The sequence below is a fragment of the Macrobrachium nipponense genome, chromosome 29 (genome assembly GCF_015104395.2).
Source record: "Macrobrachium nipponense isolate FS-2020 chromosome 29, ASM1510439v2, whole genome shotgun sequence".
Classification (NCBI taxonomy): Eukaryota; Metazoa; Arthropoda; class Malacostraca; order Decapoda; family Palaemonidae; genus Macrobrachium; species Macrobrachium nipponense.
This window is the reverse complement of record NC_061092.1, coordinates 30,595,103-30,612,088: the sequence shown is the minus strand read 5'-3', so window position 1 is coordinate 30,612,088 and position 16,986 is coordinate 30,595,103.

The window sequence follows — 16,986 nt, the reverse complement described above, 5'->3', positions numbered from 1 at the left end:
TACCTTCATATTCATTTTCTCCAGGGATAACTTTTTTTCTAAGATTGTAAAGCATTTCTCAGATGTGAAATCCATGAAAACTATAGTTACATTAATTTTTGTGTAATAAATTTTTCCTATTTACGGATAAAATTGATAGGTTGACAACATAAGGGGTATGAAAGTATGAAATTACTGTAAATGGAATAAGTGGTACACATTTTTTCTTATTTACCATTTTGCCTTAAGATTATCTCTATAACAGGTCTTCCCTTCTGAAGGAACCTACAATTCCTGAAATATATGATAAACCCTACAGATCAATTACTCTATTTATTTAATGTCATTTTACATATTGGAAAAGACTTTACTGTTGTACATCCCTGACAATACACATTCTTTGAGACAAGCATTATCAAGAAGGAAAGCTTGCTTTGCCTATATATATATAACTATATAATATATAGATATATTATATATATATATATATATATATATATATATATATATATATTTTAGTGATTATTGGCAGTACATTCTTAAGTTGTACAGAAGTAACTACAGTGGATCCCAGTTCCAACTTAAAATAGGGTCTAAACATGCTGCGATCTTACCTATACAGTATAGTAACACCATCATTCTCACCCAAAAGTGACTTCTTTGTTACTCAAAACTAAAACTTTGAATTCTACAGTATTAGATACTAAAACTCCCTCCCACACAGCATATATGACTTTGTGATAAAGAATAAATGCATGTGTAATTGTTTAACCACTCTAGCAGTGTCAGTGTGTTATTTCATTTGATAAAATATTAGTGTACTTTGCGTGTGTGGGTAACATTCAAAGTCACCCTTCAGTGGTGAACTTTTAGGTTAGGAAATATATTGAATGAATCCTAAAAATCTTACAGGAAAAATATAAATAAATTTAGTATCCAGCAGTTAGTTAGGTGCTTTACAATAAACTGCCAACGAACAGAGGTCAACTGTATTATTTCAAGATTAATATGAATAATGTAAACATTTCTCACTTCATTAATACAAACTGCTTTGCATCTTACTTTATATGGTTACCTCAACCTCAGTCAGTGTCAATTTATTTTTTTTTTTTTATTTACTGTGTACTAGTATTTTAAAGTGAAACATTTTTTCCAGCACGATATATGATTTTCTACAGTAGTGTGTATTATTATTGTAATAATATAAGATAGCAGTGTTAATATCAGACCTAACAGTGATGGAAACTGGTTTGTGTATAAACTTTTTACCATATTACATTAGTGTAAATTTTTTAAATTCTTTACACAACTTTTACCTGTGGTGTATAGCAAAATTCTTCACATAATTTTACAAGAAACAATGAACCTAAAGGTGTAGTAGTTGTTGTAGGGCTAAAAAACAAGCACAAAGTTTCCCAGTATTCTGGGATAAGGGTAGTCCTATTTCCAAATGTCAACTTCTTTAAAAACCTGTGTGGTTGCGTGATGAACTAAATGTCACATAATGGGAGAGGTAGACCATATATTATTATATGGCTTTAATAGTTTATTCTAGCATTTCATAACGCAATAGTCTGTTGAAAATAGAAATTTGTTAGTTAATTATGCTCTACTGAGTCTGTAGTACAATGAAGATGAGTTGCAGGTATCAAAAATACATTTCCAATGCTTGGCCCTTTATACATCTTTTCCTTCATGTTTAAGGGGGGGATTCATATTTTTATACAGTTACTAATTAATAATAATAATAATAATAAATAATGGGTAAGATACATTTCCCAAGTTAGAATAATTGGGAAATTCCTCATGGAAAGATTGAGCTTTATCAAATAATGCATTTTTTTTAGATCACGTTAATTTTACATAGAAACTAGTTTATTCTCATCAGTATTTTAGGACATTCCTACTAGTGTCTTGGGTGCAATGACCATTAGCATCTACTTGCTTCATCATGTTTATATCCCATTTTTCATACTCATTTCGATAATCCACATGAGTTTTGTATTCTTACGTGCAGTATTTTTTTTAATCATTAATATTTTACAATTTTGTATGTACCCATAGGCTTCTGTGGTGCTAGTCCATGATGACTTCTGCCCATGATCTTAAAAATGCAATACTTGTCACCTTATTTTAAATTGATGTCATGGCCACATTACACCAGCCAATATTTCCTTACTTGCCCTTCCAAAGAATTATGGCATGTATAAAGCAATTTTTATGTAAATATTTGTACAAATAGAATTTGTTAGAATTGTGTACCGTACCTCATGGCTTAAGTTTGCCTAGGCTATGTGCAGTGACTGAGTATACTTACATGAATTCAAATTTATAAAATAATAAGGAGTAAATTTTGACCTTTATAAATATTTTATTACAAAGCCTGCACTAGAGCCTGGTCATGGAAGATTACTTTGTGATTTAGATATAGCTTACTGTTCCTACATGTGTGTCCTGAGTGGTGGTGATGGTTACTCTCTCAATACTATCATCACTAACTCTAACAGTCATTATATTGGATAAATAAACAAGTTAATAAAAAGACCAATAAATTGAGTGTAATCTTAGTTTAAGTACCCTTCGGTAGTCGATACTATGTAGCTTTTCTACAAACTTTAAAATTGAAACGAAGACAAAACACAATTACGTCTGAAGCTGATCCATATATTATAGTCTAGAGCTATAAGGTTGGCTGCCTTATATGACTTATGTTGACCTATTTGCTCCCGAAGTTGCATGAAAGTTGTAATTACACTTAAAGCATCTTTTATTTTTGCATTTACCTTTATGTATGCAAAATGAAATTTCCCCATAAAGGATGGACGAAGCACTTTCTAACAGGATGCCGTACGGCTCATAACCAGACGCTGTATGCACTAAACTCCATGTGACTTAATGGTCATCATTCATCAAGATTGGACTCACTCTATTGGATATAGAATTAAGGCCAAGCACAATGACTCACTCTACAATAGAGCTTAGCATTTAACTTTCATTTCCTCAACCAAGTCAGCTAAACAAATTCTACACATGAGGTGGCATGATCTCCAACTACATGTTTTTAGGGAATCAAAAATGCAATTAAAACCACATGGATCAGTTAGTAGATCAGTCCAAGAAAGATTGTTTTTATAGGGAAGGAAAAACGGAGTGACTAGGAGGAAAACTAGGCAATTTAGCACAATTATTTTGAACCAAACTAAATGACTGTCCACACGGTCGAGCTTTGCTTGGTGAACTCGTTCAATGTGACGTCAGAAGCAAAGAAACGGCGATAAGGTTCTGACATATCAAACAAAGCTCGACCATGTGGACGGGGCTCAAGAGTTGGATTTTAGTAGTTGCCATCTGAAGGTGCCCACCCAACAGCAATCATGTGTGTGTGTGTGTGTGTGTGTGTGTGTGTGTGTGGGGGGGGGGGGGGGGAACAAGATCAGTAAAATGATTAGCACCGTGTTAGAATGGAGGTTAAACACGAGACAACAGTAACTTTTAAACAAAAACAGACCTCTGCAAGCCAGCAAACTTATAAATTCGTGAACTACTGTATTTCATTGTCTCAGTACCTTAAATCAATACACACTATTGTTTTAAATTTGTTTCAATTGGTGTTAAATGTCAATGAGTTCTCTAGTTCTCTATGTTCAAACTCTTATTTGACAGTTTTAATGCTCACTCCCTCTCCCCATTTCTTTACCTTTCTGCTATCACAAATATATTTTGAACTAACAGCTTTCCTTTCATCACACAATTCCCAATCCATTTCAATACTGGATCTTTCTTTTCCAACTTTTGACACCCTAGCTATCTGCAATTTTCCAATATCATATAATTAACCAACCCACTACAGCCAGTTTAAAATTTCTCTTACTACCAATAATTCTGCAGAAAGTTATACCATAACCAACTACCAGGGGGTCGTGAAAAATGTCAAACAAATTTATTCCTGGCACGGGTATGCTGAATGAAAGCAAACAATGACAGATGACAGACTGATGCTAAACAGATTAAAAAATATACAGAAAGTCAAAGTCTGGTAACGGGGAGAGGAAAAATGAAGGGACAAGCTTCAAACCTGCCAAATTTAAAATAGATTTGCATACATGTTGTTCAGCACGTAATCTTCTTCACCTCTAAGCATAATTATGATAAAAGTATCAGTGGGAGCCAAATGAGAATGTTCACTACTTGAATAAACAATAGTTTGCTGCCATGATGATTGTCTTCATGAATGTAGTACTAGCAATAGTACTATCATCTTCATGAAGAAAACTTGTAACGGAATATAGTGGACATTATACATATATCCAACTAACTACTGACTACATGGAGGTATCATAACCATAAATCATAATACAAAATATGGAATACTAGGCCAACTACCAATCTTTCCCAAAAACTTCCTCCCAGACCAAAATTGAAATAGACAATATTTATTCTTTAATATTTAAATTAAAACACATGCAGTAGTATTCAAATTATAAATAAATTGCATTACTGTCAATTAAACCTTTAATTAAAAATACCTGAATAGATGACAATCTTCCTTTTTAACAGCTTCAAATTAATGGCAAGCTAAACCTCAAACACTTGTGACGCAAATATGCAACTGGGCTTCATCAGTAGGATTCCAATTCCCTATAGAAAAAATAAAACATACAATGTTTTATACAGACATCAATGGCAGCAAGATGAGAGAAACCATCCTATAACTGCAAGCCAAACTGTAAAATTACTAGGCTTAGATCTTTGGCATCCCAAATTTAAAACCACCAAACACAAGAGAGAAAGCAAAAAAAAAAAAAAAAAAAAAAAAAAAAAAGCTGCAACTTCATAAATAACCATCATACTAACGACAACTCTGTTAGGTTAATTCTAATGTTATGTAAGAAACTTTTCTACCAATAACAGATTAAGGAACTGAAGTGGTTTAACCAGACCAATTGAAATGCTTAAAACTCCCACTGGGCTGACCTTACAGGTTTCAATTACAATTCACATCCAGCAACATTTCAAAAAAATTATATATGACAAAAGGAAAAAGAAGATATGTACGTATAAATATTCTGTATAGATTTACTTTAAAAAATCACAAATTTTGAGTAATTTGTATTTTTCCTAGCTATACTTACCCCAAACTACTTTATTAGGAGAATCCTGGATGTCAATCCGATACCGACCAGAAAAAACTGGTTATTCCCTCCCGACCCCCAGCCAGGTATAGCCCAGGGTCAAAGATCACGACCTCTGACCTGCAGTCCTTTCCCCGCCCCTAGAGCTCCTGCCCTCAGATACACGGGGACGGAAGGGTGGGCGTAAAAATTTTGTAGTTCAGGGTAAGTATAGCCAGGAAAAATAGAAATTACTCAAAGTGACAATTTGTCCAAAATTGCATTTTTCCTAACTATACAAACCTGAGGTCCTTTTACATATAGTCCCACCTCATGCCACCCCTCACTCTGCGTTTTTTGCCTGGGCCTAAAGCAAAAGTGATTCTTCACCTCCAGTCGCGCGGCGTGCAGACTGTCGGACAAGCAGTTAACTACCGAACTCCCTTGTTTGAAGCTTACGACCATCCTGCTGCCGCTAGTTACCTTCCTATTGTAAAAGAACCTCAGGTTTGTATAGTTAGGAAAAATGCAATTTTGGACAAATTGTCATTTGTTCCGGTACGATATACGTACAAATCTTTCGGTCCTTTTACAATAGGAAGACTCACTTCTTGGTGGGAGGAATCTGAGTCTTTTGAGAACAGACTGGTGTTCGCCCAACCTTGGATTGCCTCCCTGGTCGTATGAGCGAGGGAGGTATCCTAGCCTCTGCCCAATTGATTGAGGTATGTACTGCAGGATCAATGGTCAGACCTCTGGACCCAAGTAATAAGAGAGGCAAGCGTATCTCTTAAAACTAGCAAGCAAGAACTTGTTCCTGTTGCAAGAGGCAACATAAAGTAATGGGTTTGTCTCTTGTTGGCTTCCACTTTCTCCCCCTTGTTGGGGGAAGTGGTGGATATTCACTCCTATCCCTAATGAAAGGGATAGCATGGGGCTCGGTCGAGTAGCTTACCTGCATCTCATCCTTCCAGCAGGGTGACAACAGTATCCCTCTGCCCACAGGTAGAGGGGAAAAAAAGATGGGGAAGAGGAGCCAGTCACACACTCTTCACTCATCCATTCTACAGTCACACCAGGAATCGATTCTGTTCTGCCTGATAGGGGCTGTGTTGAGCAGCCACCACGGGTCCCAAGGAAAAAGTATCCAAGGACCTGTGGGCAATATCCCGAAGGTAGGAGGTGGTGAAGGTGGTCTGGTTGGCCCAGACCCCTGCCTTCAGTACCTGCGCCACGGAGAAGTTCTTGCGGAACGCGAAGGAAGGACCAATATCTGACTTCATGGGCTCTCGGACGAAGGGTACGGATGTCGTTGCTACCATCAGCTTCGTATGCCCTCCTGATCACCTCACGCAGCCAGCAAGAAAGTGTGTTCCTGTAACTTCTTCTTGGTCATCCCGGTGCTAACGAAGATGTGTCAACAATCAGACCTGAGGTGTCAAGTTTCTTCAGATAGCGCCGTCGCGCCCTCACAGGACAAAGCAGCATCTCCTTCGCATCGAAGGCGGTGAAGTCCATTAGGAAGGGGATTGTGAAGAACTTGAACCGATCGGCAGGGACTGAAGGATTCTGGGTCTTTGCTACGAAGTTCGGTATGAAAATAGAGCGTCACAGATCCCCATCCCCTGGATGCTTGACTTCGCAGGAAAAGCCATGCAGTTCCCTCTCAGTGATGTCCAGTACCCATACTGGTCTATCCATCTGCAGCGAAGTGTTTCGCATTCTCGTATCCCATTGCAGTGAAGTCTCTGGCGGTCTCGTATCCCCCTGCGGCGAAGTCTCTCCATCTTCGTATTGGATAGGACACCGACACCCCATGGTGGGTGTCGATGGTATGGGTACTGGGACAAGCTAGTAGGACGAAGTAATGATTGATCTGGCACAACCGAACTAAGTCCACAGCGTAGCTCGTAACTGACTCGGGCGCTCTGACAGCTGCCGACTGACTGCGTTCGGTAGTGGAGGCAAGTTGTCCAAGCATCCGAGCAAGTCACGTGACCTTCGCCTTTAAAGGGTTATGCTGAGAGACCATACAAATCGTCTATTTGTTTGCCACCGATGCCGGACGGCGAGGTGATGATTCTCTTAAGGTATGTGCCCAACAGGCGAAAGTCAATTGCCTTCTAGAGACCGAGGTCCCTAATGGCAAGACAGAATTCTCATAGTAGTTGAATCTCAGCTAAGGAGAAACAACACTGTGCCCCGTTGAAGATGAAGGTGGAAGGTGAATGCCACCTATGTCTTCACAGCCGAATCGAGAGAAGAATTCTCAAGATTCTGAACCTGTGCTTACAAAGGACTGAAAACGCTAAACCGCTATTTCATTGCTGTTCGGTGAGGAGTCACAGTTGCAATGAAACCGGGGCGCTTTTCAGTAATGAAAACACAGGGAAGTACTGCCTGAAGAACTACTTCTCATGGCCTGATCATCATCATCTTCAGGTTATCCAGGGAGGACAATACTTGGAAGTAGAGCTGGCAGGGCGGGGAGCTGGCGATGTCTTCCGTTATACATCTGTAATTCAGGGTGAACAATGAACAATTGCACACCTACGAATACGAGATATTTTTAGAAGACAAACTCAGATGTCTGAAGAAATCATTCCGCATTATCGCAGGGGTGCGATGCAGCGGGAGACTAGGCTACAGACTTCTGTTACTGTGCGGTAAACAGAAAGATGATAGAGTCCAAGAGATATCTCTGTTTGAAAATTCTCACAATGCTCCAAGGCGATGCGGTAGAGATGGTCATTCATGTATGCGAGAATCCCCGTCAATAAGAGACCTAAGTCTGTGATTGTCAGGCAGAGATACGGTTCGGTAGTCAATCATTGTAGGGAAGAGAGACATAAACCGACTGTGCATCTCGGAGAGCCAGCTGGTACTGGGCTGCGTCGGCAGTCGAATACACAGTTAGCTCTCGCTCACTTGTCAACCTGAGTTGCCAGGTAATCCATTCCAAGAAGGAATGCGTTCAGCTAGAACCATCGATCGTAATAAAATACGCTCGAGCAATTGTATTTAAACGAAACGGATTTCGGTAAATACAAAAGCTGAGGTGTTGTTGTCGTAACAATACCATAAGTATCTCAAAATCGAAACTGGTAACTCCTGGGAGGTTGCAGGCAGTCCCGAGTTGCAGTTCAATTAAGATACTATTCGTCTCTGTCACAATCCGTAGAGTTAACTACGGTATGTGCCTACACCCCAGACAATTCAACTGATTAACAGAATCATGTCGCGAGGGCAATATACGTAGTATATTTGTAGGTTCCTGTACAAAGACCTCCATCCTAAATTCTTTTCCATTCGAGGAATAAGAATAAGGATTGGAAGCTGACACCCTTCATTCTCTAATCATGAGAGTGAAGGAGAAGTTCCCCGAAGGAAAGCTTCAATGGTGAACAGAATGCCGAAGATGATAGTTCAAGCCAAACTGGATGTTCCTGTCCGTTCTTCTCTATCCCAGGGTTGGTCGCCTACTGTAAGATATTCTTCCTTCAGCAGCCGTGCTTCTTCCAAATGCTAGAAATTCCAGGAATTCGAGCATTCGGCGAGATTCCCGATTATCGTAGTAACAATTATCGGGGATTCTCGTCTAGCCCACTCTGGACCGTGGTTTCGCCCAAATGTCTGCAGATCGTGAAAAACCCAAACACTCTTGAGTGCGCTAGAAATTCCACAGAATTCTAAGAGCTCGGCGAAACCCCCACCGAATTTATCAAACGATCTTCGGTTGGTGGTCCTCCCGATTCCCGTAGAAATCAAGGATGGGGCAGGATCCTTCCTCAACGACGGGGACTTACATCTGGTAGGACCCGAGGGTCCACCCCAGGAACGCAGTCCCCAACGTGGAATCCTACAGAGAACTCTCTGCAGGATCCCTCCCCTTTCCCTCATACCCGTAAGGAGAGGGGGAATGGGGGAGGAATTGGATACTCGCTCGCCTTCCCAGCGGAACTAGCAATTGGAGAAGCGAGTATGAGCAGTTATAACCTTGCAACGATGGCCTCCCAGTCTGGGAAAACGTATCGTCAGGAGAAAACATTTTCCCGAGGAGGGTTACGAACTCGTGCTGTAGATTAAGCGTCTACCGCCACCGTGAACGTTGTCTGGGTGGGGCTGATCGAGCACCTGACAGGAGAGAGCCGATACCATCCTCCGACGCGTCCCAGTCCTTGTCTTTGTCGAAACCTCTCAAGAGGATCTAAGGGGGAGCGTGCCCTGTTCTCTTGAATGTGTGGTCCAGACGGACCGTCACGTGAACAGCGGTGATGGTCCCTCCAAGAGTCTGGGAAGTGTCATTCGTCCTTGCCAGCACCCCCACCCTCACGGTCACTACTGTTTGCTTTGTTCCTCCCAGTGTAGCCTAAGAAGGTTGAAGGGACAGGTGAGGGAGACCTGATGCTCCTACCTTTCCTACTAGCATGCTAGTAGGCTGGGAGAACTGCAGGCAATCGCCAACCGATGGTGGCGATCGAGCTGCAGGTGTGGACCAGCGGCTTCTTGGAGAAAAGCTGGACCAAGGAACGGAGCATCGGTGATCATTCCCCGAGGTCGTTGTGCTGACGAATCAGCACAATGACCTCAGCAAAATTCCTCTGGATCTCAGGAATGCCCGCATCTTGAGTAGGAGGACCATCAAGCCCCTCCAGCAAGAGCAATTATTGAGACCCTCCTCCTTCAGAGGGAGGAACAGCAGCAGACCCCTCCCGGTCTCCTCCTGCCACTTACGCATACGACCTGGTTGATCAGAGGACCGTGCCTGGCACGTAGGGCGTCGTGTCAGGATCGTGGGGGGCCGCGCCCCTCATGATCACTCCTTGTTATCTCCCCCTTCCCGGTGTAACCCGAGGAAGTTGGAGGAACAGGAGAGGAAGACCTGACCCTCCCCCCTCGCTCACCAGCAGAACCGGTGTGTTTGGGGGGCTGCAGGCGATCGCCAATGGTGGCGATCGAGCTGCAGGCCTGGTCGTGCCGCCCCCCTAGGGTGAGCGGCTGGACCGAGAACAGCGGCCCCAATCCCATGCGTCAGGGGAGCTGCTGCTGGTCCCCCTATCCGTCCAGTCCCGGTGGGAGCAGCGGTCAGGGGACCTGCAGAGACCAGTCGCGATGGGACCGGTGCTCGTTCTCACTGCGCGTCGAACCGCTGGTTCCTGCGATCGAGGGGACCTCTTACCAGCCTTCGCCCGTGGTCGGTCTAGGACCGACACGGCAACCCTGGTAACCAGCTGGTCGCTACGAGAGCAATCGCTGGTCTAGCGAGAGTCATCTGAGCGGCTCTCGCCAGCCTTCTGCTCCGTGCCTTGATCCTGGTGCCGAGCGAGCTCTGGCATCTGGGTCTTGGCTGCACGGCCACCCATGGGTGACCGTACACTCTGTACCTCTCACGGACGAGAGGCCGAGCCAGAACCTGGTGTAGTGGCAGAGCCTCTAGCACCAGGCGAGGAAGTACCGGTGTTAGCCAGTACCCCTCTGGTCCTTGTCTTCTTCTTCCTTGCGGAAGGAGCAGGAGGACCAGCGGAAGGACCCCCAGTCCCACCGTAGGAGGACAGGCCCTGAGAAGTTCCCAAAGGAGCCTTCTTAGGAGGGGAGGAGGTAGCCTTCTTCTTCCTCGGCTTGGAAACCTTACCTTACAGACCTTACACTTCGTTCGGGTTGCCCCAGGTCCCTCAGTGTGAGGCGCCTCTAATGTCTACCAGAGAGTTGCTAGTACATCTTCCGGTATATTTTGCATCTTCCAATCTTGGATGGTCTGGGATGCAGTTTAGATATTTGTCGAGCTTATTCTTAAACACATCTACGCTCACTCCTGATATATTCCTCAGATGAGCTGGCAACGCATTGAATAGACGCTGCATTATCGATGCTGGTGCGTAGTGGATTAATGTTCTGTGTGCTTTCCTTATTTTTCCTGGTATAGTTTTGGGCACTATTAATCTACCTCTGCTTGCTCTTTCTGATATTTTTAGTTCCATGATATTTTCTGTTATTCCTTCTATCTGTTTCCATGCCTGAATTATCATGTAGCGTTCTCTTCTCCTTTCTAGACTATATAATTTTAAGGATTGTAGTCTTTCCCAGTAGTCTAGGTCCTTAACTTCTTCTATTCTAGCTGTAAAGGACCTTTGTACACTCTCTATTTGTGCAATATCCTTTTGATAGTGTGGGTACCATATCATATTGCAATATTCAAGTGGACTACGAACATATGTTTTATAAAGCATAATCATGTGTTCAGCTTTTCTTGTTTTGAAGTGACGTAACAACATTCCCATTTTTGCTTTACATTTTGCCAACAGAATGGCTATTTGATCATTGCATAACATGTTCCTATTCATCATCACACCAAGGTCTTTAACTGCTTCCTTATTTGTGATTGTCTCATTATTAGGTCCCCTATATGCATATAGCTTTCCTTCTCTGTCTCCATAATTTATTGATTCAAATTTATCAGAGTTAAATACCATCCTATTTACCTCTGCCCAATCATATACTTTAAGGTCTCTTTGTAGAGCGTTCCTATCTTCATCACAAGTAATTTCTCTACTTATTCTTGTGTCATCAGCGAAACTACTCACTACCGAATCCTTAACATTACTGTATGTCTTCAATCATAATAACAAACAATATTGCAGCTAGCACCGTACCTTGTGGCACACCGGATATTACCTTGGTTTCATCCGATTTCTCATCGTTTGCAATAACTATCTGTTTTCTGTTGTGTAAAAATTCTTTTAACCATCTTCCTACTTTATCTACGATATTGTGTTTTCTAATTTTCTTTGCTAATATATTATGGTCTACTTTGTCAAAAGCTTTTGCAAAGTCTAGATAAACCACATCTGTTTCATTTCCGCTTTTCATATTTTTTAATATGTTCTCACGGTGGACTAACAGTTGGGTTTGTGTACTTTTTCCGGGTACGAAACCGTGTTGTCCTATATTAAACAAATTATTTTTTATTAAATGTTTCATAATATTTTTCTTCATTACCCTTTCATACACTTTCATAATATGTGATGTTAGACTCACAGGCCTATAATTACTTGCCTCTAGTCTTGATCCACTTTTGAAAGTAGGGGTGATATATGCTAATTTGTGCTCATTATAAATCTTGCCTGTATCTACACTTTGTCTTATTAATATTACAAGTGGCTTTGCGATAGAATGAACTACTTTCTTTAACAAGATAGCAGGGACTCCATCTGGCCCTGCAGAAGCTCCATTTTTAATTTCATTAATTGCCTGCACAATATCAGCTTCATTAATTTCTATGTCAGCTAAATATTCACTATTTTCGTCCCTTACTTCTATATCATTATCTTCATTATCTATTCTAGGGGTGAATTCTCTCTTATATCGTTCTGCCAGTATGTTGCAAATTTCCTTTTCTTCATTCGTTAATCTCCCTTCAATTCTCAGAGGGCCTATTTCTATTCTTCCTTTATTCATCTTCTTCGCATATGAGTATAATAGTTTGGGGTTTTGCTTGATATTTAATAGGGTTTTTTCTTCCAAGTCCCGTTTTTCATTTTCTTTTGATTGTATAATCTTTTGTTCTGCATTTTCTATCTTACTTTTTAGTTCTATAACTTTCCATGCATTTTTTTCTTTTGCAAGACCTTTTTTCCACTTTCTGATTTTCTGGAACAAGATCCTTCTGTCTCTTGGTATGCATGAATGATGTTTACTTTTCTTCTTCGGTATATATTTATCCACTATTTTCTCCAATATTTTATATAATATCTCCGTATTTACCCTTATGTCATCACTTACGAAAATGTTATCCCAATATTTGTTTAATTCTTCATTAATTTCTGACCATTTTATATTTTTACTGTAGAAGTTGTATTTTCCATATCCTTCCCACCTTGGGAGTCGAAGGGGAAGAGGCGGCAGCAGGCGACAAAGAAGACGACGACGACCCCTTCCTCCTCCTCTTCTTCTTCTTCGTCAGCTTCCTCAGGACAGACGTCAAGTCCTCCATCCAGGATGGAGCTGGGGCTGCTGTTGCCGAAGCAACAGGGCCCGGCTGCACCTGTCCGGAAGGACCAGTGTCTGGGGCAGCAACACCGCGGGCTGGAACGACATCGGCAGGTGCGGGAACAGCAGGAACAGCAGGTACAGCAGACAGGGCAGGTACTCCAGGAGACTGGGCAGCAGCCAGCGACATCCTGGGTACCGGCGGCAGGTCCAGGGGCGAGCTCTTCGGGCAACGGAAGACCAGGGCTGGCAGCACGAAGAACCCGAAGGGGGAGGCACGCCCCTCCTCGGCACGGCAGCGATCGGGCCCTGCACGGCGGCCGTAGGCGTTACAGACATCACATGAGGGGTGTAAACCAGGTGAGGAAGGGCAGCGTACCCTGGAGTCGAGATCGTGGTGGTAGTGGTGGTCACCGCTCCATGGGTGACCAGCACAGGCCCCACCAGATGCTGGAGCAGCCCCAGGACGCTCGGCGTCCCCTGAAGTCCCAGCTTCACACCTGGCCAAGGTCGTCCCCCGCAGCAGGAGCCCTGAGGAAGCAATAGTCGGAAGTTGGGGGGGGGGGGTGTCCCCCTCGTGGGGGGGAGGGGCGAGCCCCACCCCGAGCGAACAGAAGACCCTGAATACAAATGCATGTCGGGTAATGAGCGCCCTCCTCTACGCTCGACGGATCGGGCGAAGAAGAAGGACCTCGAAACCCCCCCTGAAGGGGGAAGGTGCCATATGTGGGAGCAGAGCGGGGGGCAGGAAAGAAGACGAAGTATCTGTTACCAAGGAAGTCACGGGAGAGCTTTCCGACGACTCCTTGGCAGGCCTTCATTTCTTCCTGCCCTCGTGCAACACCCACTGCACCTCCGACCAATTAGAACAATGTTACACGGCTGGGCCCGGGAGCATTCGCGCCCTCTGCACCGAGCGCAAAGGGCATGAGGATCAATTCCCGGGAATGAGCGAAACCTTGATCCATAATGATAACAATAAATGAAAATGAAAAAGAATACTGCACTTACAATTTCACTTTCACCCAAAAAATACAAGGCTTGGGCCGAGAGCATTCCCGCCCTCGGCACCGAGCGCAAATGAGGATCAATCTTCGGGAAGAGCGGAAGACCCCACACTTGCGGCCCTCCACCCCCGGGTACATCTACGGTTGATGGGGGGTTGCTGGAATAGCTCCATGTCTGATGATCCATAAAATCAATGTAATAAAAGATGAAAAAGACAGTACGTACTTACAATTCACTTTCAAACACTGACAAACCAAGTTGAAAAATTCACAACAAAAGCAAAGCATACGACGATGAAGCGGGCAGAGAGCAATGACGAACATGTCCTCCACACACACCGCCGAAAGCAAAAGCGATTCTTCACCTCCCAGTCGCGCAGCACGGGCACTGTCGCACAAGCAGTTAACCACCGAACTCCCTTGTTCGAAGCTTACGACCGTCCAGCTGCCGCTAGTTACCTTCCTATTGTAAAAGGACCGAAAGGTTTGTATATCGTACCGGAACAAATTTGTGATTTGTTCCGACGCTGTATACTTACCCCGAACTACTTTATTAGGAGACTTAATCCTTAGGAGGTAGGAGTATCTAGGGAAGGATGAGTCCCTATAAGGAAGAGGTCAGCCTCCTTCAAGAAGGAAGGAGGAGGGGAGAAAAAGGAGGGAGACCAGCCGCCGGATTAGGGCGGAGGTGGGGATCCCCTCTCCGTACATAGGCAATCCCCGACTGGTGGGTAGAGGAGGGAATAAAAAACTGAGTGTAATGCAATGGTCTGTAAAAACTATTATTCCTCTAATAGACTCACCTGAAGACTCAGGAATTTTGGCGATTACTTCTTAGGCCTAGTAAGGAAAGGGGGGAGAGGAGCAGGGTAGGATATGGAGGATGGACACACCCCATCTACAGACTTGCATACATACGACTCATAGCCCCCATAGGCTAGGCTAGAGCCTCTGCTGGCCTGCCACCACCTGCCCTATCTCAAAGGTGTCAAGGGACCTCCTCGCGCCATCCTTGAGGTAATGGATCACAAAGGTGGACCGTCTCATCCACAACCCTGCCTGTAGGATCTGACCGACGGCCAAATTCTTGGAGAAAGACAAGTAGGTGCCTGTATCCCTTGAGTGGGACACCTGGAAGGAGAGGCCATGAAGCTCCCCCACCCTCTTGGAGGATACTAAAGCCAAGAGGAAGACTGTCTTGAGGGTGAGCTCTCGGTCTGAGAAATCCTTCAGCGGTTCGAAGGGGGGCTTTTCCAGAGCAGCCAGGATCCTGGCCACGTCCCAGTGAGGTACTGACAGGGACCTGGGGGGGCAGGTCTGTTCAAATCCCCTAAGACTAGGGAGATGTCCTTGGAATTCCCCAGGTCTACCCCTCTTTGATAAAAGACCTGACCTCAAGGCCGCCCTGACCCCTTTGATAGCTGCGATGGAGAGCTCCTTGTCCTCCCTCCTATGGACTAGGAATTCCATGACGTGGGGGATCTTGGTTCGTAGGGGGTCCAACTTCTGTCCCTTGCACCAGGACCCAAAGAGCTTCCACTTCGCTTGGTAACCTGCTTTGGCGGTACGGAGTTGATTGAGGACCTGCCTGAGGCCACCAAAGGGGGGAAATGCATATAGGTCTAGCCCGTCCCAGGGGTGCTGGAACGCGTAATCCCACACCACTGCCGGGGAGCAGAACACCGGGAGCTTGCGGTTCAGCTGCGTTGCAAAGAAGTCTGTGGAGGGGGTGCCCCACCCCACAATCAACTCGCCCACTACTGCCAGGTGTAGGGACCATTTGCTTTTAAGACCTGGCCTTGCCTGCTGTGTCCGTGGGCAATTATTTTCCTTTTACCCAGAATGAACCCCTCTGACAGGGAGATCCCAGCGTTCTCCCCCCTACTCTAGAACAGTGTCCGCTAGGGCACACAGGGGTCGCAATCTCAGTCCCCCCTGCTTTTTGCCATAAGCAACGACAGATGCGTTGTCACACACAACTGCCACTCTCTTATTCCACAGGCTGGTTTCAAAGAAACAAGAGCGCTTTGAGGATGCCCAGGAGCTCCAGGCTGTTGATATGGAAATAGCGCTCCCATTTCGACCACTCCCACCCCTCATTTCTGTTCGTAGGTGGGCTCCCCAGCCCTCCCTCGATGTGTGTGTGAATAAGAGCATCTCTGGAGGGACGTCTGCCAGCAGAACCTCCCGCCGGAGGTTTGCTTCATCTAGCCACCAGTGAAGGGTCTCCGCCATCGGCTGAAAGGGAGCGATCATCTCCCATGGGGTCTTCTCATCTGAGGCCCACCCATCCGTTTGGAGAAAGCTTGGGACATTCACATACTATATGGTTAGTGCTGGTTTGGATTCTTTGAATAAGGGGATTGGTATATATAGAATTTTGGCAAAAAGGCCAGGCCAAGCGTTGGGATACTAAAGTATCCAAGGGGTCAAAACAAGTGGGGCCAATTCTCAAGCGAGACAACATTGCTTCAAAAATGCACATTTTGGTTTTACAAATTACATACTTCAACAAAAAGTTTGACTTTGACACCAATGTTCTGGCAAGATTTGATCAGTCATCCAGTATCCAAGTAACAGCTGATGAATCACTGCCATGTCAAGATTCAATCTCCAGCTTCTGTTCAGCTACTCTTGGAACACTGAATCAATACCCTAAGATTGTTTAATACCCATAATACAGAGAAGTAATACTGGCAATACTAAGACCATCAACTCCAGGTAGTTCCTCTAGTCACTACAGATCCAGGAGTGCCGATGTTCTCCAACATATCAACATAAGGGGGCAGGTGCCGCCTCTTGGTCCTTCAAACTAGAAGTTATTGATCTATTGATCTTTAAGGACCAATATCTTTACATCATCATTTTAGAAATCAAAGCCACTTTCCAAGGGCCACCAAGAA